The 24,063-nt window shown below is 47.6% G+C and overlaps 1 long non-coding RNA gene across 1 annotated transcript; it reads left to right on the forward strand.

Moving 5' to 3' along the window:
- Nucleotides 1–1,383: 1,383 nt before the first annotated feature.
- LOC118168770 lies at nucleotides 1,384–18,672 on the forward strand. Its single transcript, XR_004751788.1, has 3 exons — nucleotides 1,384–1,616; nucleotides 17,859–17,980; nucleotides 18,089–18,672. It is a non-coding gene; the product is annotated as an uncharacterized LOC118168770 (long non-coding RNA).
- Nucleotides 18,673–24,063: the final 5,391 nt, after the last annotated feature.

Here is a 24,063-nt window from a genome sequence, read left to right on the forward strand (position 1 = left end):
ATTGTCGTAGGATCTCTTTAAGTGAGGCTCTCCAGCTGCTACCCTGACCAGGCAGGGCAGGCACCTGGTCTGGGACCAGAACCCAGATTTCTTACTCAGTATCAGAATTACAGCTAAAGAATGCTTTTGGACAGCTGAACCAGCTCTGAGAAATGTCCTCCTCCACATGAAATAAAGGGGCTACACACAAGTAAAATACCACCCTTGGCGATGCTCAGCCCCCGGGCGCTTTCCTGAGCCACCGTCCATGGGGACCCCCAGGGAGCAGGGTGGGACAGAGACCCCGCACTGCTGCCAGCCCCAGCTGGGCTCCATGCCCCTCTGGGGGTGGCATTGGGTCCTACAAATGTAAAGCTGAAAGTTCAGTATTTTGGAAAGAAAGAAACAAAATCACAAAGGGCTTGAAGCAGGGGAAATATTCACATTTTAATTAACCAAAAATAGGGCAGTCACACTCCCACTGACACTCTTTTTCAGATCTTTTATCAACAAGAGTTACTCAGCTATTTTTATCATCAGGATGCGCAAGCAACATTGGAGGTGCAAAGTGGATGGGCAGAGGTAGATAATTTATGCACAGAAAGATAAAAGAGAGTGCTCAAACCAAGGTGAAAAATATGCCGTGCTCCTCTCACAATTACATTTTCACTTTTCCTCCCCCGTGTGATGGAGGCCTCCACATCTCCTCTAATAAACAGAAGGAAGGAGAAAGATGGAGCTGTCAGTTTAGTTGCACTGCTGAACTGGGGACTGCGGGGGGAAGTTAGGGCTGCGCACGGGGAGAGAGGGAGTTGAAATAAAGTACAGCCTGGCATCGAGATGAGGCATTTTCTTTGTTTAGACTGGGGAAAAAAAAAAAAAAAATCAGGAAAGAAAGGATAAAGCAAAGGTCTTGAGATTTTTTATTTGTTAAAGTGATGGAGGAGGTGACAAAAATATTTGTGTGGTGTTAAAAGCAGGAACCCTGGCAAGCTGGTCCTGACTGACAGCAGATTCTGGGATATTTCAGGATGGTGAAACAGGAGAACGTCACTGCTTCACAGCGGTGCTGTGTCACATTTTTCTTTCTACCTGTGGCATTTCGGTCATGCACCAGATAGCTGTTTGTCCACCTCTCCAGCACTTTGGGACCTCCCTGCAGCTCTTGTCATCTTACACTGTGCTCGAAAAAAACAGAAATGCCATTTTGGCTCCTTGGCAGTTTCAGAAGCGGTACGAGACAGTCCTGTCACTGCCTTGTGTCACCTACACCCCTCGGCGACTGCCTTGTGTCACGGGGTGCTGAGGCTTGCGCACACACAGGCGCAGGATCAGAGCCCTGCAGCACAGCTCAGCCCGGGCGTACCGATGGAGCCTGGGGCCCTGCAGACATCCCGAGCTCGGGATCAAGGATTTAGATCCTGCCTCTGGATTTTGTCATCAGTCGGTCAGGCGTGGCAGAGTTAACTCGGCGTGCACCTGAGGCAGCATCCACATTAGCCGGTCTTCTCATTTTTCAAAAATGCCCAAGGATAGACAAGGGACAATAAGCAGTGGCATCTTGCAGCTGACATGCACCTGCTTTTAATTAGTCTGATGGTGGGACACGCAGAGCAACAGAGAAAAGTGCAGCCAAGGTAAGCAGCCTTCTAATTTCTGAGAAACTTCTGGTTTAAAGGCACTGGCAGCAGGAGGTCAGGGAATTTTCCCTGCCCATTCAAGCCCCAGCAGTGCCTGCAGACGATGGACTTGAGCGGTATTAATGACCATGAACCTGACCCTGGTCATTAACCCGCGACACCCTTCCAGCACTGTAATTCTACCTCTGCCACTAAGAAATACATCTGTCTGTGGCTCCTTCACCAGGACAGGAGGGAGGTGACAGCCTACAGACCCTCTGCCCAGCCAGGGGTCACCCCGCCGGGGCCGCTGCTGCCTTCTTGTTTTGGATTGAGATTCTTTCAAACTAAGTTCCAACTGTGCCACAATTTAAATTAATAATGGAGATGAGAAACTTGAAGATATCTGCTGCAAATGTAGTACTTCCGTCAGTGTTATTTTTAATATAGCCTGCCTTGTATCAAATGCGCTTGCAAAGCTATTCCTCTCAAGTTTGCTGAAGCTTTCCCTGTGGAGCACAGAAAAAACTCCACAATCCCTCAGAAAATACAATTGCTAATTTTATGGTTTACCTGTGCCTCACTTCGAAGGCTCATGCCTTGTACTAAAATACTAAACACAAAAGACTCGTAGATGAAATTGATTTTTTAAGTTATAAATTACACAAAACATGGTTTTTAATTGGATGTGCAAGAGAACATCTGCAATAACATCTGAAATAAATAGTTTTTAAAAATAGCTTTCCTCTACGGTGCAATTTCTTTGGAACAAATAGAGTAAATGTAATAAAATGAACTTTGCATTTATATATTTATTTCTCTATTTGCATCACTTCAGAAAGTGAAAAATAATATAATGTTATTTTGGGCCCCAGAAAATGCAAGCGCAGAGAGTTTTTATGACTTGCCCCATATCACACAACGTTAACAGCAGACTAGCAGTAAGCAGAATTGCATTCCCCCCCCCCCCTGCAGGACTCGCCCTCGCCCTACCATTAGGCTCCGTGTCTCTTTGGCGATTGGAATCACAGCCCCACCTGGGTCAATAGAAAGCTGTTACCAAATTAATGAAGCCTGCCTCTGGTTCTTGATGAGAACCCAAATTTCTGATAGCGCTTTGCAGAAGGTCATAGCAAAGGCTAAAAAAAAAAAATCGCTTGGAAAGTAAAATGCAGATGGCATTGAGTTAATATGAGAAGAAAGTGCGTTGTCATTAACGAGGTGGGAGTAAAGGAGAATAGAAAAGAAGAAACCTGGAGAAGTGGGGCCTGAGACTCTGCGAAGACAGCTCTGAAGGCACCCGCTGCCCGGTTCTCCCAGCTGAAGGGCCCAGATCCCAGGCTGGGTGATGGGAATGCTGGATGCTGGATGCCGTGTGCCCCAGGGGGTCACCGTGTGTCCCCCAGGGCTGGCACAGCCGCGGGGCCGAGGTGACGGCGAGAGGAGCGGGGCACGGGGACACCTTGCGGGGCGCCTGGCGGGGAGGCCTGGGGACAGCGTCTGCAGTGGGATGAAAATCCTTCCGCAATTAAAACAATTAAAACAATTAGCAATTGTTAGTAATCGATTAAAGCCATCAGTCTTGAAGATCTCTCAGGTTAAGTGCAATCAGCATACGTTTGATCGCACTGAGCAGGCCCAGGAATTGCCGTGCAGCTACATATTTGAGGAATTATTGTGGAGAGAAAAAATAGTAAATACAAACGACTGCTTGGAGGGAAAGGGCACTGGAAAGGTACAGGAAAATTAGTAAAACAGTAACTGCAACCAGTGTTTTTAGAAAGAAGTGAGAAAAAGAGAAAAAAGAGTGAAAGAGTAGGGAAGAAAAGGAGAGAAAGCAAGGATTCAAACAAGAAAACCAAATAAAAAGGAGAAAGAAGGAAGAAAATGGCTCAAAAAATAAATTCAACTTTTAAGCTCATGCCCATGACCTTCTAGCATTCCTGAGCTTCCACCCATTCACCCTGACTTTCAGATTCAGCCCCTTGATTCCCTGCTCATTTATTCCATGTATCTATTACACAGGGCAGAAAATAAAGTTTTGCCAGCCCATGGCCATTTTTCTCAGCTGTCATTTTTTAGCCAGTTCCTTTAACTTTGCACATTTCTTTACCATCTCACGGGTCTTGTTCCCTCAGCACCACGCCGACAGGCACCCCTCCCGTCCCGCAGCGTGTTGATGTCACGGCCATCCCATCCCTCACACGCTCCTTAACTTATTGATAGAGACCTCTACAAAGCACTTTGCATCAATAAATGTTAAGTCCCTACATTGTGATTGCTACCTGTTCGGTTGGTTGTTTTTTTGTTTTAATATATGTAATAGAAGAGAAAAATCTACCTGTATATAGCATATACATCATACACAAAGATACTTACGAATGCTCAGTAGTTCTGCAAGTAATATAGAGCAGTCAACAGAGGAGGTGTTTTCTTCTAAATCAAAACAAAGAAAAGAAACCATGAAAGGACCTGATCTACCACTTTTGAAGTCAAAAGAAAACTCTCAGTGACTTCAGTGAAGCTGGATCAAGCTCAAAGTCTGCATATTTCTGTTTTCATGAGTCGTGTAAACTCCATCTGTTTTCCCATCCCTGTGGGGAAATGCCATCTTTCTGTTTTCATTATTCAGTTTGCTCTCTCTGTTGTAGTTTGTACTCAACTCTACCAGTTTTACAAAACACAATATTTTATGGTGCAGTGCTCAGCTCTCTCACAGAGGCCTCGGTTCCCGTGGCATGACTGACATCAAGCTTTTTTAATTAAAAAGAAAACTTTATTACTCCATAACCACCTTTTCCATCTTTTCTCCTCTGAAGAACAAGATTCTGGTCATGAAAGACAGCACAATATAGAGCTCTTATTTTTATTTCATTGGTGCTCTCTCCCTGATTTACACATATTAAGCATGCCTGAGATCCTCCTCTCCTCCATCCTGGCTGTAATGTAAAGTTCTAAGGCTGACTGGACCTGGAAGAAAAGTTATTTGCCTTCTGAATGGTGGTAGCAAGGCCAAAGTCCTTAAGGGACATTACAGCCCAGGCAAGATGGAGCGGTAGGTCCTCTACGGCCAGTGCCCCCATTCCACAGGACAGCAGCAAAGAGAAATTTTCAGATGATGGCTTCAGTATCGTAGGCTTCAGAGCTCATGGCAGCTAATACCTTCTGCCATCAATTACATCCATGAGTTGGGTAATGGATGCACACACACAGAGAGGCTGTGGTCAACAAAAAGATTAAAAAAAAAAAAAAAAAAAGAAAAAAAGAAAAAAGAGAGGGAGATACATCATCACAGGCTGTAAGCTATATTGTCTGAAAGCTATATGCTTTTTGTAATGTGGTTTTCCACGTTCCTGTGAAAGGATTGAATCCTACTGAAGTCTGCAGAGAAGTTTATCTGACCGGCAATCGTGATTAATTTAGTCAAATTAATGAAGACATCAGCCTATGGGTAATTTTTGCCCACAGGTAAGAGAAGACAGTAATCCCTAGCCCTTCCCTGGCACTTCTCATGGAAACACCTGTGGACATGCTCCTGCTCCAGGCACCAGGATCACAGCGAAGCCTTGTGCCATTAGCACACGCAAATCCTGTGGGTTCCTGGCACCGGCAGCATGATCCCGTCCTTACGGCAGCGTTAGCTGCAGGGAGCACACCGTCCCGGGTCAGGACCTGCCTCTGTCTGGGAGGCAAAGCTAACTCCAGGAGCTGTGGTTAAACAAAGCACATTAGCCCTCAGAAACCAATTAGGTTCTTCATTATCAGTGGAAGGGAGTAAGTCGAGAAAGCTTTGTGGTAATCAAGTCAGTGAAAAAAGGCCCTACTTCACTAATTCCTTTGGGTATTAACAAGTGAAATCTTGCCTATATTGTGATTCTATAATTTTGAAATAATTCCTAAAATAAAATTAAAATACGGGCCTAACAGCAAATTTAATACATCATTCTCATTTTCAATGACACTATGTATAAATTCCTTTTCTATCTAGGTAGTTCTGAACATCAAAAAAAAAATCATTCAAACAGTGGTCTTTCAAAGGTCAAGCAAGGATTTAACCATAATAGCGTGTCCTCGTGGGTAAAGTACATCTATAGGTACCCTCAGCTGTCTTGTAACCTCTGTTCTTTGTTGTTAAAATGTGACTACAGCAAATGCCACTGTCTGTACAGTCTTCACATACAGAAAACCTATGTTTTGCTGTCCGCAGCCTGAAGACATTCAAACTGAGCTAAAGAAGTTACCCAGGTGTGAGTGAATGCATCAGGAGCAGATTCGTTTACATCCAAGTCTACATCATGCTTACATTATCCTCTCCAGCTGTATTTCTGTGCACAGCAATATTTATAAATTGCCATGTAAGAGAGCAGAATATTAAGGTCAATCACTGGTAAGGACAGCAGGAGGACACAGGGGTTCATTACACCAACCTAAGTTGGGGAAGGAAGGTTGCTGATTGTTCAAAACAGGATACTTTAGTCCTTTATTCTTTTCAGATTACTAAGGTATACTGAAATAGTTTCTGTGTATGTTTGTTTTGTAGTGTAATGGTTGTCAGAGAGATACATTAGTGTACTTTGGCTTTAATAAGTACAGCAAAATAGAAAGATTTTTCTTCTCAAAACACTGAAAGTTTTGTCATGAAAGGGAAAACTGAATTTTCAAGTAGATGAAAAAATGCATATTAGTGAAAAATAACATAGTAAATAACACATCAGCAGTTGCCTCCCCTTAGGGTCTGTGAGACGTGCTGTCAGCCTACGTGCCAGCTCCCCAGTGCCCGTACTGAGCAGGGCCAGCGCAGGAGCATCGCGCTCACCACCAGCTCTCCTCCTCACCCACACCCCGATAATACAAGGTTAGCCTTTCTCTGATATGTTTGGTGAAATACAGTGACCAGACACGACAGTGCTGGCAACCTAGCCCAGAGTGATGCAGAGGGGCACAGAAAGCCTACCAAATCTGAAGAACAGGGAAAAAGAAATAACAGTGTTGGAACAGCACACGTCTGTCAGGGTTCTGGAATAAAAGTACAAAAGAAAACCCTCGCAAGCAATTGTCTGCATCAGTTGGTGCTGGCAAAGATTGATGACAATGATAAGTATGATGAATTGATGCTGTAATTATGAATATATGAAGTCTTATGAGTAGACAACAAATGTGTCACTATACACAGCTGAAAAAGCACTACCAATTTCCTTCAGACTGTCTGCAGCTTCAGAAATTAGTCATTAATGCAGGCCTGCCGTTAGATAATGATTTACCCAATGTGAATGCTTTGCACCTGAAGATGATCTAGACCTCCATACTGAAATGAGGTTTAAAGAGCCAAACATTATTGAAAAGCATTTAAATCCTTTCTTTTGTTTTGTAGAAGCCATTCTCAGGAAATATATTATATATATATATATATATATGTATGTATGTATTTTGCAACACTCTTAAACAGCATTCTGCAAGACCTACATATGCTGAGGCTGTGAAGCTGAACAAAAACAAAAATGTGAAAAGATTTGTTTTTACTTACTAAACATGTACACAATTGAGTAAGAAACTGCAATGCTTGCTGATATGGGAGCTGGAAACCTGGTTTACATACAAATAAATTCTGGATACTATCATACAATACTAATGTGGGGGTTTAATCAGCCCCGGAATTGGGAAATGGGAGTGCCACGGGGATGGGCGATCAGCTGCTGTTGCAAACTCCACCGAGGTGCCTGCAGGTTTCAGGCCCGCCAGGAGCCGTCCAGCACCACGTCCACACCAGGAGGCACCTGCAGACACCAGTTACGTGCTCCAGCACTGGCTTTGCTGTGCTGGGCATGGATGTTGTGCGGGGACCTGCAGGGCACAGCAGCATACCTGGGCCACCTTCAAGCACGCTGACGGCCACCCAGCATCACAAGATGACCGCCAGGGAGCCCGTGGGGTTTGGTGCATCAAACATCCTGAAAGCAAGGCTACCTCATTTTCCTGAAAAAAATGTGTACGTTATGCAAAGCCGCCTCTTCACATCCTTCAGACTCCAGACACAGGGCCAGCAGCTTTGGGGCAGATAAGAGTTGCTCCAGAGGCTCAAGATAATGTATCAGATCATGAGCTGTTCATACCCATAAATGGTACAAAACTGCTTCCCTTTTTTTGCCTTTTAATATCCTATGAGTTTTTAAAGTAAATAACGAGTTAGTATTCACAGGGTTATGGCCTTTTTTTACTTTTTATCTTATACCTCGAAGAGAATTTGTCTGCTTATGGAAAGGACTGGCATATTCCTGCATGATGAAGCAGCTCCGGGGAAGCGCTCCTGTTTGTCTTACAGTCTATGAGGACAGAGCAGTTTAATGTTTTGGTAGAAGGTGCAAGTGAGCTTCTCTTCAGTGAGAAAGGAAAATGAGTTTAGTGCTAAGGCAAATAGAAAATATTGATCTGTCTCCAGGTACTGTAGCTGAAAACCTTTTGTAAAATATATCATCGCCTACCCCTACTGATCAAAGCCCTTTGTCTTTCACCAGCTAATTCTCTGTAGTGGGAAGTTTAACTTTGAGCACACACACATAAAATAAAATAAAATAAAATAAAATAAAATAAAATAAAATAAAATAAAATAAAATAAAATAAAATAAAATAAAACACCCTATATGAGCATCAGCTAAATGAGCAGCACGAGCGCTTAAGGACCCACATGCATCGGCTGTGCCTGCAGGAGAGCCTGGCCACGACCACCTCGCAGGCTGTCCTCCTTCTCCTGCACTTGCTGCCCTCTGGCAAAGTGACCAAGTAACGTGAGCATCCAGTGCTATTTCTGTCCTTTCATGCATGCTACAGCCACATGCATACGGCTACATGCATAGGGTTAGTTACGAAAATCAGCAAAAAACACTACACACAACCCCTGGAAAAGAGGCACTGGTTATATATAGAAACAACAGCAGCTTCCTAAATCCTTCCTGGGAGTGAGGGATGGGTAGATAATCAGCTCCCAGCCCACAGGTCGCCCCCTCGACCACTGACATCGGGCTGCCTGGGGAGCTGAGAGACAAAGCCCCAAGGGGCTGGGAGCTGTCCCGGGAAGCGTGGCCTGCCATGAAAACCCATAAGCCTGCAACTCACCCAGAACGATGCCAAGACTGAAATCAGAGCAAATGAGAGCACTGGAGTGCCTGGCCCTGCTCGCAGCCAGGCTTTGTGCTGGGGTGGGGGGGGCACGGGATGGCTACCAGCACAGACCCGGAGGGGCACACAGAGCCAGCACACAGCCGGCTGATTTATTTACGTAAATCTGCCATCAGTGCCTCAAAACAGGTAATCAACTCCAATTTAAACCAGCACTTGAAACGCTTCCTGTTTATTACGGGTTTACATGGTTTGGGATGGGATTTTTCAGGCCAGCTTGTTTGTGTCTCCTCTCTGCTTTTATTAAGAGCAGGCCTGTGCCATAATATTATTTTTCATATTCTCGTACCACTGACAGCACATCCATCATTCCTCATAATTGCATCTAACAAATATTGATTTTGACTCTGAAGGAGTAAATAGAAACATTGAAGTGCTTTTGCAGAAGGCACAGACACTAGTGGAAAGCATATTTAACAGACTGGTGAGGATGCAGTCTGTGTCCTGTGACGGAGCGTGTGGCTGCAGGACAGCAGCACTGATTTACAGTGGCTTAGGAGCAGCACAACAGCCATCGTGCTGAGCCGTGCGGCCCAGCGCTGTCAATATGAGTGTTGTTCAGTCCACTCCGTCTCAAAACACTTTCTCAGAGCTCCCTGGATGGGAGGAAATAAGCATATTTTAGCCTCAGAAAACCATTCAGGCTGCTAAGTGCGTTGCTGTGCTGCGTGCTGAGCCCAGGGCGCAGCGTGCAGCAGGCGGTACCTGCGGTGGTGCCGCCGCACCCCACAGGCAGGCAGCAGCCCGTATCCTGGCAGGGCTGGGCTGCCCTGCGCTTGTTACAGCACCCCACTCCCCCTTTCTTCCTCCTGGCCCCTTCTCTGGGTGTCCCCTCAGGCTCGGCGTTGTGGCACAGTGGCAGTGCCGCAGCCCCACAGCACCGGGGGGATGCAGCGCTGTCCGTGTGCCGTGCTTAGCTCATCTCTCACAGGTCAGAAGCTCACAAGGGAACTTTGGGTTCCATGCCTGCCTCTCCTGGTTGTGCACAACCATGCAGCTGTACCCAGGCAGGGTATTTTCTCCAAGTACAGCTCCTCCTCTGCTCCCCAACGTTACCCGTGACAGTGCTGCAGCAACTCGTCCCTTGGTCCACAGGCAGCGCAGCTCTGGTGCCTCACCCAATTTATCCATGGTGCGAATAAAATTTGCTTTGGAGAGGTTCGTAGACACATTCCTCAGCGTTGGAAATGGATGAGACACAGCTTTCAAAAGGTGTTGCCTTGCAGACAGAGGCAGAAATCATAGGACCACAGAGTCATTTACGTTGGAAAAGACCCATAAGATCACCACGTCCAACCATCACCTAACACCTCAAGTCAACCACTATACCATGTCCCTCAGTGCCACATCCACACGTCTCTTAAACACCCCCAGGGATGAGGATGCTCCCTGGGCAGCCTGTCCCAGTGCTTGACTGCCCTCTCCATGAAGAAATTCATGTTGATCTCCAATCTAAACCTCCCCTGGTGCAACTTGAGGCCATTTCCTCATGTCCTATATATCCCCAGTCAACCTTTCAGCCTTAAATAGCTAATAAATAAAACCTAGAAAGCTCTTCATGCACAAGACCAGAAATAGAAGGTGTCTGGCAAAAAACAAGCAAATGCAACACATAGGAAAAGAGAGAAATCAATCTGTAAAAAAGGAAAGAAAATGTAATTATTTGGAAAATTTAAGACACTTGTATGGAGAACGCCAGTCTCTGATTGCTTAGTGTATCACCATTGGTAAATTAACCTTGTAAATACAAGGTACCAAATAGCTTCAATCTCTTTAACAAAAATAAATAAATAAATAAATAAATAAATAAATAAATAAATAAATAAATAAAACCCTACAGTTATCCAGTTCCCTTAGACCTGATACATGGGAAGAAATATCTGAACACCGGATGGAAAACAATCTCCACCTGTACGTTTTTGTGACTTAATGAAAAATGGAGATGCACGAAGTACGTGGAAATGAGAACAGCTGGTGATACCTCTCTCTTTCAAAACTCCGAAGGTGTCTTCACAGATATCTGGGTTTAGGGCTTTGGTTTGTGGTTGTGTGTTTTGTTGCTTTGCTTTGTTTTAAATGGGAACAAAAATCTTGCAATGAAAAGAAAAATACCGATTTGGTACAGAGCTCTTTTTAGGAAGCATATATGTATTAGTTAATTAGTAGTTAATTAGCAATTAGTAAATACTCTTTACCCAAATCCCCCAGCAATTAGCCATATTGCTGCAGATCACTTATGACAAACGTGATGAACAACAAGTGCCTTGCTGACGCAGGGGGCTCTCCAGCGCAGGCGCCCCCAGCCACACGCGGCACACAGCTGCCGGGAGGGCCGAGGGGCCGCAGCTGCTGGCACCCGCTGACGGCACAGGTACCAGCACTGCAGCCACCCTCATTACACCGGGGCTGGCACACTCCGCTTTCAGAAAGAAAAATGATTTCAATTACGGCTGCACGGCGCTCTGTCCTAATGAGCACGGAGCTGAAATGACAAGTCAGGAGGCAGAGCTCTCCAACGGGTCCCTGAACCACAAAAACAGCTGTGCAAACCTCCCTGCTCCCACCCACGGGGCTCTGAGCACAGACACCCGGCGGGCTGGGAGAGCTGCCGTGCTGGGGGAAGGCGCAAGTGGCGTCATCACCCATCGCTGTCAGGCCTCTAAGCTCTGCGCTTTTACATTACCAGGACGCTATCGCACCCGTATCACAGCCACCATTAAAATCCAGGACAGATAAGGACTGATATCCGTGGTCTTGCCAAAGGTCAAAGTAAAATTTAAAAAAAATCGTTCCCAGTAAGGCTGAGGTCACCCTGATATATCTTCATTAGGAAAAAATACAAGGAGCAAATTCCCTCCTTACTTCACGGTCCCTGGAGCCGAGCACAAAGCAGCCGTCAGCTACACAACTCCGGACAGGCAGTGCAGGTTTCACCCCTGCTCTCTCCAGGGCTCTGGACTCTCCTTTCTACATTTCCAAGGGTTTGAAATCGCCATCAAAGCAAGAGATGCTCTAATGAGCTACTGTTTTGTTTTCTTGATTTTTTTTTCAACGTTTTTTTCTGGAGAAAGTTTAAATTCTGCAGGAGCCTTTACTTTCAGCAACAACCCTTTGGGCAACACACTCAGGCATTTGTTTCAGCAGGAGATGCCCCAGCTGGAGAAAATTCCAAGAGGAAAAGAAAAAATTCTAACATCAAGCAAGCAGCATTATGGCATGCAATAAATAACATCAGAAGAAGAAATCATTCTAGAGAAACTTGGTTGACTACTGACAGCTTTACAGAGTGGGAAGATAAAAAGAAAAATCATACATTCGACATGCAGTAAAGTATTGGACATTGTGTCTCTACTGAATCTTGATGGCTAACATGGTTCTGGCTGTCTTGTCCGGGAAATACCACCACTCCGAGACTGGGAGGAAGGCAGAAGCTCAGCGTGCCTGCAGCACGGCAGCGGGAAGCAGTGAACCGCTGCACCAGCTGTAAGTCTCCAGCATCCATGGAAAATTAACAAACTGATCAAGAAATCAGATCCCCCACTGAACAAACACTTGGTAAAAAGAAAGCATCGGTCAGGTGCTAGCACATCAGGAGTACGCTAAAGATTAATACAGTAAGTTGGATTTTTCTCTAACAACTAAGTTCTAATGTTAGAATGAAATTCTGGACAGGAGACAAATGAACATTAATAGAAGATTAAAGGGGAAAATCAACAAAAGTCACTCGAGAGACAAGAAGTTCCTTCTTAACAAACACAGCATTTCAAAACCTGATCATTATCTGATACAGCAGCCTCCTGAGTTAGCAAAGGTCATTGGGAGAAAGCCAAAAGGGGATGCAGGAATATCACATTTCTGTGCACATCCTTTTCCCAGAAAGGCCACGAACTGCAGTCTGGAGAGCACAAGTGGAAAAGAACAAGACAGCTGTCTGCAAACATCCATTAGCCAAGTAACCGCATTACTGGAAAGACAGGACATGGCAGAAATGGCTTTGTGCTGTGTACCTTACCCACAGCCACTTGGACCTGGGAAAGGCTTTATTTCCTCTGTTTTCTTGCACATATTCCTCCAAAATGCCTGGGTAAGTTGGTGAATAACAATCAGGACATTAGATACCTAAGCAAAAAAAAAAAAAACACATATTCCTCCATAAAAGCTCCCCTGCGAGCCCACCCGATGCCATGTTGCAGCAGGAGCCAGCTGCCCCCTCGATGTGCCCATGGAGTGTGGAACTGCACTTTTCAGCAGGCCTTTCACAAGGCTTTCAAGTGGCATCACCCATCGCTATCAGGCCTTTAAGCTTTAAAATTGCCAGGACACCATTACCAGGACTCCGGCTCCCAGCATGGCTCCCGTCCCCACGCATCCCCTCCTGGCCTCCCCACGCACGTCCCGTCCCCACCGCCTCCACTGCTTTCATCACTCAAGTGTTTAATTGGAAACAAAGAATAAAAACAAATTTTAAAAACTTTCCCGGGTGAATTAATCTATTGCAACAACAGACTGTGATTAACCAGGCACCAAACCAGCACAAACAGAAAAACACTTGGAGGCCATGCGGCTGTTAATCTGACACCGGGAGCCGCTGTGTGTCCGTGTGCCGAGCAGGCCGGTGCCCACACTGGCTGTCGATGAGCATTGGATAAAGGCTGAGCTTCTCCAGCTCCTTGGAAAAGAGGATTTCACAACTGAGCAGCCCCGCAGCGAGATGTTCTGCAGGACACGAGCCGAGGCTCCTGCTGTGTTACCAGGCTGCAGCCCACGGGCTGCCTTTGCTCTCTCGTTCTGTGCCAAGTGCCAGGACTGCCGGATGGCATGGACATCCCACCCATGGATGGGACAGCTGAGCCCCTGGACAGCACACGTACCTCTGCTTTTGGGCCCTTGGTCCATGGCTTCAGCCACAAGGAGATGAAGAATTCCCATCCCATTACCGAAGTGTGTGGGGAGCGGGGTCTGCCCGGCACGGGAACATCTCGGCCATGGCCTCCAACCCCTGCCAGCGCTGACGGAGCACTTCAAGCCCCCGCACCAGCCAATCAATCGTGCATTGATTTGCAGGCAGCATTTTGTAACGGTGAGCACAAAGGGAAGGGCTGGGAACCCACCGAATGCAGCGGCTCTGTGGGGGTCATACCACAGAGGGACACGAGCCTGGGCACACGCGGGTGTGCAGCAGGGCCCTGGGGGCAGGGGGCAGTTCCTCCATGCTAAGCACAGACGGCGGCGGTGCCAAGGTCCACGCAGCTTGGTGGGATCTGCTGTGCACTTGGTAACTGCATCTCATGGCCATACAAAGGAGCTGCACCGTCTGCGTTTCTTCTGAAGGCAAAGCACTGCGAGGAGCCCCCACGCTGTCCCCAGCTGTTCTCCTTTTACCAGTGCCCTTCGTGTGCAGTCTGGGGCTCCACAATACAAAAAGGGTGTTAAGATCCAGAGGAGGGCAACCAAACTGGTCAAAGGGCTGGAGGGCCTGTCCTGTGAGGAGAGGCTGGGGACACTGGGTTGTCTCTGGAGACAAGAAGGCCGAGAGGCGACCTCCTTGCTCTCTGCAGCTCCCCAGGGAGGGCAGAGGCAGGCGCCGCTCTGCTCTCCCCAGTAGCTGATGGCAGGATGTGCAGAACGGCACAGAGCTGTGCCAGGTTCAGACTGGAGGTCAGGAAGAAGTCCCTTACCGCGAGGGGTCAGACACCAGGACAGGCTCCTCACGCTGTGCTTGGTGCCCCATGCCTGGCAGTGTTCGGGGGGCATTTGGACAATGCCCTCAGTAACGAGCCTTAACATTTGCTCAGCCCTGAGGTGGTCGGGCAGCTGGGCTTGGTGATCCTTCAAGCCACCCCAGCACAGAGAGCACCTCCCTGGGTGGCAGCGGGGGGCTCCCCAGCGCAGCGTGCCCAGCAGGGCCACACCGAGCCCCCCATGAGCCCCCGCAGGGGCTGGGGCCGTGCTCACCGCCCCACCTCACAGACCAGACACCGACGGCTTCCCAAGCTCTGAGCCTGGGCACATTCACTGGCCTGGCACCCAGGGGTGGAGGCTGGAGGCGCGCACCTCCAGCACAGCACTCCCTCTACTGCGAGACGCCGTGGCCTTGAAGATAAAGCAGCTCCAGGAAAGTTCACCTGCAGGATGCTCCTTCCTCTCCTCTCCTCCCCGCTGCTACTGCTGCAGGTGCCTGCGGCTCTTTTCCATTGACACGACCAGCCTGTTGTTAATAGCTCTGCTTAATTAATCTTGAGGGTGGGAAGAGAGAAAGAGGATCTTAGCAGAATCTAATGCATAAGAGGATCATATTTGGTCTTTGGGGGAATTGCAGCTGCAGTAAACACAAACATCGGGGTTTCTAAAGGCTGTGTAACAGAAGATGGCCAGAGGCAATCTTACTAACAGATTTCCAAGGCTTAGAAACTATTTCTCATCATTGAAGAATACGATTTACTTTCTTAAAGGCATCTGTTCGGACAAATACCTTGTTTCACCAGTTTTACTTGCATTAGTTCTGACCTCCACTCCCCAGGCTCCCCGTCTGGCAGAGGCTGCCTCGCCATGTTGAGGCCGCGTTACCACGAGGCGGGCAGCCCGGGGCTACGTGACAAGGCACGGGCAGACGGGGCGGTCACCGGGACACCTCAGCACTCATCTGTGTAAGGACATTCAGTTTCAGTATTCTTTTCCTTAACCTGACCACTGCAGCAAGGAGAACTGGATACTTAACAAGAATCAGGAATGGGAGAAATAGAAACCCAGATTTTGGCCAAAATTACTGCTCCAGGGGTGGTTCTCTGAGTTTCTACCAATGTTATTTGAGGGATTCACCACTTTTAAGAGACTTTATCTCCTTGTGGTATCAAATGACACTTTTTTTAAAGGTATTTGTACACTGTATAACCTAGAGTTAGTATCAAGGTTAAAATCAGGTTGGACAAACACCTTGAAAAATACTGATGAAAATGACTTCCTAACATGTATGTATATACAGATGTTAAGCAGTTCACAGGACAATATCTATCAATGACCATAACAATTAGCTATACATTTGACCTTTACTATAGTAAATAAAATAACTGGAATAGATAAAAAGAGCTCCAAATGTGTGGTCTACCATGGAATCACCATCCGTCCTGTTTTCCCTGTTCAGGTGCTGCACACCTGTAATTTGGCAGTTCTTTTAGCTGCTGCACAGGAAATTCTCCTTTTCACAGCCAGCATTATAACATCCATACCAAAAAAATGTGCTCTGATAATGGGTCTCCAGTGTGCTGCTCCTGAGCAGGCAAAAGTCTCATTAGCTGAATGATAGCTCTCTGGCTGAAATGCCTCTCATCCCAGTCCGCACCTGTGTGTTAACTGTATTTTAAACACAAATATAGAAAAGAACCTCAGAAAAACAGCGAACAAACAAGCAAGTTTAAAAATAAATAAATAAACAAAAGCACCTTTGGAGAGATTTCTTTCCAAAGTCTCACAGCAGACTAAAAATAAACAGAGCATCCACGACCCCTCCAGCTCTGTTTCCAGGCATCGGTACCTGGCACGTTGTTTACGACCACATGCACCAGACAACAAAACCCGCAGCCGGGAGCCCCGTCTTTTCTCAGATTTATGGGAAAATCTAAATGCCTGACGTTATTTTTGTATCCACCTCAGGGGCATACTAATTAACGATTAGTTGTGTGGGCTCTGCCTTGGACGGCCAGGGTGCCAGACACCACGCAAAGCCCTGGTTTACCTGAGTAAGGAGTTCCACCTTCAAAATCACACTGGGACGAGCTCGACTGCTGCCATTCCTCAAGCACGAGTCCCTTTGAGAAAACTCTTACATTAGAATCAATGTTTCTTTCCAAATAGCTTCTATATCTTAAAAAAAATATTGATATTATATGCCTGTACGGGATTTGCTAACTCAGGGCCAGTACTGCTTAACACCTTATGACCTTAAGTGATAAAGAAGAGCTTAAGTGGTAAAGCCAGTGCTAAAACAGTACTTGTACATGGCCCGAAAGTCTGGTTCTCACATGCCTCTCTGCTAAAAAAAAAAAAAAAAAAAATCAGGAAGTCAGGAGTGAATTTATGCATTTTCTACCTAGAACACAGGGTACAACACCTTACCAAGTTCACTTTCTTGGTCTGACACCTCTGCTTTACCACACCTAGCACCCCATTCTCTCATTCTCTCTCTTTTGATTTTCCTTTTACATTTCCTCTCCTGTTCTGTTCTTAAACCTTCCTATAAATAAACAGCAAAGAAGCAGCAAAAAACAGTCACAGTGACAGAAAGTCAGTTTCTAGCCTGCTTTTATAGAGGCAGATGAGAACCTTTTCCAGTGCTAAAATGTTAAGCTGGAAGGAAAAAAGCTGCTGCAAAAATCTATATTAAAGCTTTTATCAAATTAATATTTCATTACATATGCATGGGGAGAGACTAATCATTCCTCAGTTGTTTCATTCTAAAAAGCTAAAACCAGCTTGTTGAGCTTTAAAATTTCACTTTTTAATAAGAAATATCTTTGTAAATAACTAATGAGAAAAATAATTTAAGGAAATGTTTTTTCCTCGATGGGATTGTTCCTCTTGCTGCTTTTTACAGCGTGACGAGCAAATGTTAGGAACACACTAGCTGCTTGGCAGGTTGTTACCCAGCTGGAGCAGGGCTCTTTAGTGGCCACCCGGTACGGAGCACTGAGGCCCCGTGCGTTGCTGCAGGAAGGCAGGAAGCACGGTGACGCTCCCCCTCGAAGGCCTGTCCCCAGCTGTGCTTGCTGAGCGGGTGACACGGAGCCACAGGGCCGGAGCTGCAGAACTGCCCCAGGGCAGGCGCAGGGACAGAAACCGCCCTTCAGGCCCGGGGGTCAGCCACGGCTCCCAGCCCTTCCCCAGCAAGGAGCAACTCTCTTGAGCAAGTCAGCACTGGGGAAGCGTCCCAGCCAGCCCTGCTCGCCAAACTCCTCAATAATACTGAAATCGGAATTAACACAATGCTCAGCTCCAGGCAGAACCAGGCGTTCCTTGGGGGAATTCAGCAACAGCCAGGGAGAAGCCATGGAACATCAAATGCTTCCCTGTTTTCTGATTGTTTGTTTTCAGTGAAAGATACATCCATCCCTGCGCAAGCTGCACAGTGAGCAGCTCCTGGGAACGTGGGCACTTCTGAACAGGGCTGTGAGAGAAGTCGGGCAAGTTTCACTCAATTGTGCAAAATCTCAGAGGTAAAAAAATAATGCAAATATGTACTTCTGAAAGGTTGCTATGTAAAAAGACACTAACAGCAGGGAAGACTTGAGATAGCCCGCTATGCACAACAAATTATTTTACAGAGCAGCGTGCAGAGAGGCCCACAAAGAAATAAAGTCCTTGAAGGAGGGAGGTGGCAGACGGGACAGGAACCTGGGCACGCAGCTGCTCGGTGCTCGGACCTTCTGCTTCCAGCCGTAACACCAAGGGATGTTTCCAGGTGCAGTTAACTCACCACGTGAGAAAGGCTCCGCAGGGTCTCAGTGCTGACTAGACAAACACATTTGGGTGAGATGCTCACTGCCAATTGACTCACGAGGTCAATATTTAGTGTTGAGGGGTCAATCATCAGTGCACGGCCTGTCTTGTTTAAGAATAAGCCCAGTGCTAAACTCATCTTTCAGTTTCACCAGGAGCAACAAGTCCTTGGTATCTCCGAGGATCAGACACTTCCCATTCAATACCTAATTTCAAGAGCAAGCACCCAATTTAGCCCAGCTCCCCTGGAAGAGTGATGCTGAGCTGGTGCAGCGTAAGATGAAAGCGGGGCTGTCTGCCCGCTCGCCGAGCAGATGAACAGAGGTGAGATGTTCTGCAGCATGGGGCTCAGACAGAAGAGACCAGCAAGCACGTTAGTGCTGTGCCTCCTCTCTTTGTGCCCGAGCATCCTGAGCTGTCTGTCCTTGGCAGTGAGCACAGGGCTGCACACAGCGCCTCACCTCCCCACGGGAAGGCTGGCAGCAGGGGCTCGTAGGGCGCCGGGAAGGTGCACAGCTCCGGCAGCACACACACACGTGCTCTCGTTCCTCACTAGGGTCACTCCCTGTGGCTGTGCCAGGTGGGACCCCGCACCCAGCAGCAGACCACCTCACGCTGGGAGACCGCCCGGCCTCTGGTTTGCACAGGGCTGATGGGCTGGTGGGATTTCCTTTGGCTTCCAGGGGCTTCCAGCTGCATTTCCAGCAGCCAAGGCCCAGGCGTGCTGCTACGGGCAGCCTGAAGCGCCCGCCCTGGGGACAGCCACAGCCCCTGCGCCAGCTCCCGGCCGCAGCACTGCCTCCAGGCGGTCCCACGGCTCCCCCCGTGTGGGGACAGAAGGAGGAGATCCAGCAGAAAGCAGCCCTCAGGGGTGCTTGTGGCGTCCCAGCTGTTGCAGGTAAGTGAGCAGCCGCAGTAGTCTCCGAGTGAGTGCTTTAATTCTGAAATTGGATGTTTGGGAATGCTGCTTGTTTTCAGCTACGAAGTTAAATGCATGCAGCATGCTGGAAAATTCACCAGCCCACCCTCAGCCGCCCCTCAGACAGTGGGTTGCCTGTGCCTACTGCTCCCACGTGTTACCAAGTAGATTTCTGAGCATGAAATGAGCGATGCAACAGAGATCACGGCAGCAAGACGCTGCGTGGTAACAGTGGAGTATCTGGAGTATCAGCCATGAAACTGGTGGCTAAACATATACGTAACACTTTAAAGTACCTTTTAATAATGTTTTAACTAAATTCGTATGCTTAATTTAATAATCTGAAAACAGATTGCTCTACAAGAGAAAATCACGACAAGCGTTCCCAAGACAATGCAGCAAAACCACGTCCCATACCATCATGCAGCAGGCACGGGACCACTCCGTGCTTGTGTCTTGCACACTGGGGCGTGCCAAAAAGTGGTGTTCTGGAATCCAGTGGGGCTTCTCCACCTTTCGCATACGGTGGAGAGTCATGAGAGACAATGCATCAAGCCAGTAAGAGTGACCTACTCCCTTGGGCTTTGTGGTAACAGGAGAACTAATGCGAGGGGAGTTTCCATTTGTACAGGAGGAAAATAATTCAGTTTCCAGTAAAGCACTGAATTGTTGCATGTAGCAGCAGAAAACGTACCTGCATTACTCCAGAAATATTCCAGAAGTCTAACAGAAATCACTGAGGTCTTTTTCCTCAAACTCCAAGGCAGCTGAACAATCTAATGCACTGTGGGATTACAAGAACTGTAATGTTCCAGAAATTCTGGCAAATATTAAAATAAAGGTTTCTCACCAAAAAAAAAAAAAAGTTTGTTTTCCAGTGAAAACTACATTTTGATAAATACACTTGGGGACAAGGTGTTGTTTTTATATGAATTTTACAGGTTTAGTTAAGAACTTATTTTATTTTTTATGGAAGGAGTGTTTAAAGCAGAAGGAGGGGATGTCCTGAACAGACCTGTTCCCAACCAGTGATGATTGCCATTCTGACACGAGAGTGAAAATTAAGCCGTCTCCAGAAGGGTTAGCAGAACAGCCAGCAAGACCTTCTTGGGTGAAGAAGGCATACACAGGCGCAGATCAAGAGGGGCAGAATAAAGCATTAGCTCTCCTCCCTGCTCCGAGCACACGGGATGGAAGATTTGTGTGGGCACAACCGGTCGGCAGGGCAGGGGAAGCGAAGGAGGCTCCAGGAGGTCGCTGCCACAGCTCGGTGTGGGGCGAGGTGGGAGCATGGATCCAGCCAGCACAGCACCAGCACAGCACCAGGTGCTGGGAGACCCTGGTGCGTTTCCCCGCTCCACCCAGTGCTTAGACGAGCAGCTCATCCGTGACTTCATTCCCCCTGACAGCTTGAATCAGAAGCATTTTCCATGTTACGAGTAGGAGGATAAAAACACAGATGATTTGAGATAGAGATGACAGAGAGAGAAAGCAGTGTTATCAATTTAATGAATCTCAGCACTTTTATTATTGCTTTAATTTCATATCTACACAGGGAAGGCTTATGCTTCGAAATGCAACTTCTCAAGACAGCATTTCAGTATATTATGGTAATCTCCATTTTAATTTCTCTGTACGAGAAAAAGTCTTCAAAATTGGCTCAATATCATTACTCAAAGATATTGCAAATTATAGTTTGAAAACCAGGAACTTTATAACTTGCTGTCTAAACTCATGTTGTGCCAATGGCTAATGCCAGTACAAAGTTTTTCATTATCTGGCCTGCCTAAATCACAGAATCCCAGACGGGCTGAGGGGGGCAGGGACCTCGGGGTCCCTCTGCCCCCCCCACCCCAGCAGAACCCCGAGCAGGGTGCCCAGCCCCACGTCCAAGCGGCTTTGGGACATCCCCAAGGAGCACCCCCCCCCCCCCCCCCCCCAAGCTCTGGGCAGCCTGTGCCAAAGCTGCAGCACCGCAGGGCTCAGACGTGCTGCTGGGGCTGGGGGGACCTCCTGTGCTCCTCTCGGTGCCCGCTGCCTGGAAGGAGCCTGCCTCTGGCTTCATTGAGTCCTCCCTTCGGGTATTTATAGGCACTGATGAGATCCCCCTGTGCCTCCCCTTCTCCAGGCTGGGCAGTCCCAGCTCTCTCAGCCTCTCCTCATAGCAGAGGTGTTCCAGTCCCTTCACCATCCTGGTGGCCCTAAATCAGACCACACAGCACAAAGTCCAACGGGAGCTACGGCCACTCAGGCACCGAAACCTGGAACCTGCCCCGTATCCGCCAGCTCTCACCCAGTGCTGCAGACAGCATGTGATCATTCCTGGTGAGGAGCTGCCCTCGTTTAGCACACATAATGGAAAAGGGAAACATGAGAAGCGTCAAGAAGGCAAAAAGGAATACAAATGGAAGATGTCCTGGGAAATAAATAAATATATATATATTTATACCAACCATGTTATCCGTCTTCTCTGTCATGCCTTTTGGTCTCGTAGCTATTAATCCATCACCCATTTTTCTGAATTAGCAGATAGCAATTACGCATTCCTTCTTGCAGAGCACAGAGATGAGTCTTTAACCTTTAGCTCCTGATGGAGCATTTCCATACAAAACGCTTTTCCCTTACCGGCATTCCACCCTCTGACTCCGTGTGAATACTTGCAAATGGATGCGGAGACATCTCCCCGTGCTTTACCCATTTTTCACTTTAAAGACAGCTGAAGAGCCGGGACCCGGGCAGGCCGGCCCGTGAGGACGGGTCTCGGTAACGCTGCACCCCCCGGAGCCCCCCGCTGCGCCCCGGCCCCGGCCCCGCGGAGCTGCCGCGGAGCGATCGTGCCCCCGTGCGGCCGCCTCCGGGCTGAGCGGCAGCCTCTGCGCTTGGCTGCCGGCAGGCTGTGTGGAGTCGGGGCTTTTGTTGCTAGGGCTAAGGTTGGGTGAAAAAAAAAAAAAAAAAAGAAAAAAAAAAAAAAAAAAAAAGTTTGAAAAATCTTTTTTATTCCAAACATTTTCTATTGCTTTCTGCAAGCAAAAAAAAACCTGAACGCCAAGAATTTACGAGTTATCATATGCAAGTGTTCTATTCCTGCTCTTTACGTTCAGAAGAGAGCAAAGACAACTAGGAACACAGTGCCATGACCACGTCCCTGGGAGCCTGTCGCAGTGCCCGACCACCTCTGGGTGCAGAGCCTTTCCCTAACACCACCCTGACCCTCCCCTGTCCCAGCTCCATGCTGTCCCCTTGGGTCCTGTCGCTGGTCCACCACTGGCCTCCCCTCAGCCCCCTCCCCTCTGGGCTGAACAAACCAAGTGACAGCTCCTATGTCTTCACCTTGCACATAATTGAGTGCAAACAACCGTAATCAGCTGCTTTGTTAGTGCCAAGCAACCCCTTTGTGGGAAGGACATCATGTCTCCTTGCATCGAGCTCCTGTCAGGACGTGGCTGTACAGAACGAGGAAGTTTTACCTGCACACGCTTAGGCTGTGGCTCTACAAACACCTTCCCTGCTTTCCTGCCAGCTGCGCAGGACAACCCTTCCCAGGACAGCAAAGCTCACCAAGCAAAAACAAATCCCCATGTGAGCATCGGTTCCTACCAAACGGTGCCACCTACAGAGGAGAGCAGGGAGGAACAGATCTTCATTTCAGGCTGACACCGAGAAGGAAATCTGCATCTCACCAACTCACAGTGTGGCAGCTGCCCCCTGCCCGCCCCTGCCCTGGGGCTGCCCCTGGTTTTAGAGCTAAGTTCCTCTGCCACCAGCTAACCCAATGTCCTGACACTTATTAGCATCCTGAAATAATAAAAAAAAAATGTAACACAAGAGAGACCGCGTGCTGGCATAGAGACCGCTGCCCCGTGAAGGAACATTTACCTCCCAGGTCTCCTGGGAGAAGGACAGGGACAGGAACAATTTCCACACCGTGGGTCCAGATGCCTGACAGCTGCTGCAGTCCCCCCAGACAGGGGTCTGCCAGGAAAACCTAATTCTGTCCCGTCTCTCTGCCCCCAAACCAGATGAAATCATTTAAGAAGCAAATTTTAGACCTTAAAAACTTTCCACTTCCCATGGACAATGTGACCTTTACCTACAAGCAGTTTGCTATGAAGACTGGATGAGTTAAAATCCCATGCTTCTGTATTGCCCACAAACTACTGCAACACAGGAAATATGCTCAGCCTCCCACCGACCCCTGCAGCAAAGGAAACTGCATCCCACCGCCCGAGGAGGGTCGTGGAGACGGGCCGTGAGCCGCCCTGACTTTTTCTGCTCTCAACAAAGCACCAGCAGCAGCAGCAGCAGGTTCCATTCACCTGCTGCGGTTGCAGCTCTGGGACAGCAGAGAGCACCACCACACGCAGAAACCAGCACCAAGGTTGTATCAGCGCTGGGTGCCTCCAGCTGGGAAGTAAACAAGCAGAGCTGCAAACATCCCAGACGGTTTTCTGCTTTTACAGAGAGAAGTAGTGAAATGGAATGGTTTAGCACCGGTGTCAGTCATGCCACACACACACCTATATATATATATATATGCAGCAACACATAAAAAGAGGCTACTTTAACTAAACTATATATATATCTACAAGTCTGAGTGCTAAACCTGTCAACTTATTTAGCATTTACAGTTACACTCGTGTGATCCCAAAGAAGACTGGATGACATTCTTTGACTCAGCATGCTTTGCTATACCAGATAGCCTCATGTTGCTACGGGTTCACAGCAGATGATCAAAGTCAGTGAAGTATATTAAAAACTAAGTATAACAAAACAGAAAGAGAGAAAGAGAGAAAGAGCAAAAACGAGTGAAAAGGAGTGAAAAGGAGAGAAAGAGCAAAAGAAAGAGCAAAAGAGTGAAAGAAAGAGTGAAAGAAAGAGTGA

The sequence above is a fragment of the Oxyura jamaicensis genome, chromosome 6 (genome assembly GCF_011077185.1).
Source record: "Oxyura jamaicensis isolate SHBP4307 breed ruddy duck chromosome 6, BPBGC_Ojam_1.0, whole genome shotgun sequence".
NCBI lineage: Eukaryota > Metazoa > Chordata > Aves > Anseriformes > Anatidae > Oxyura > Oxyura jamaicensis.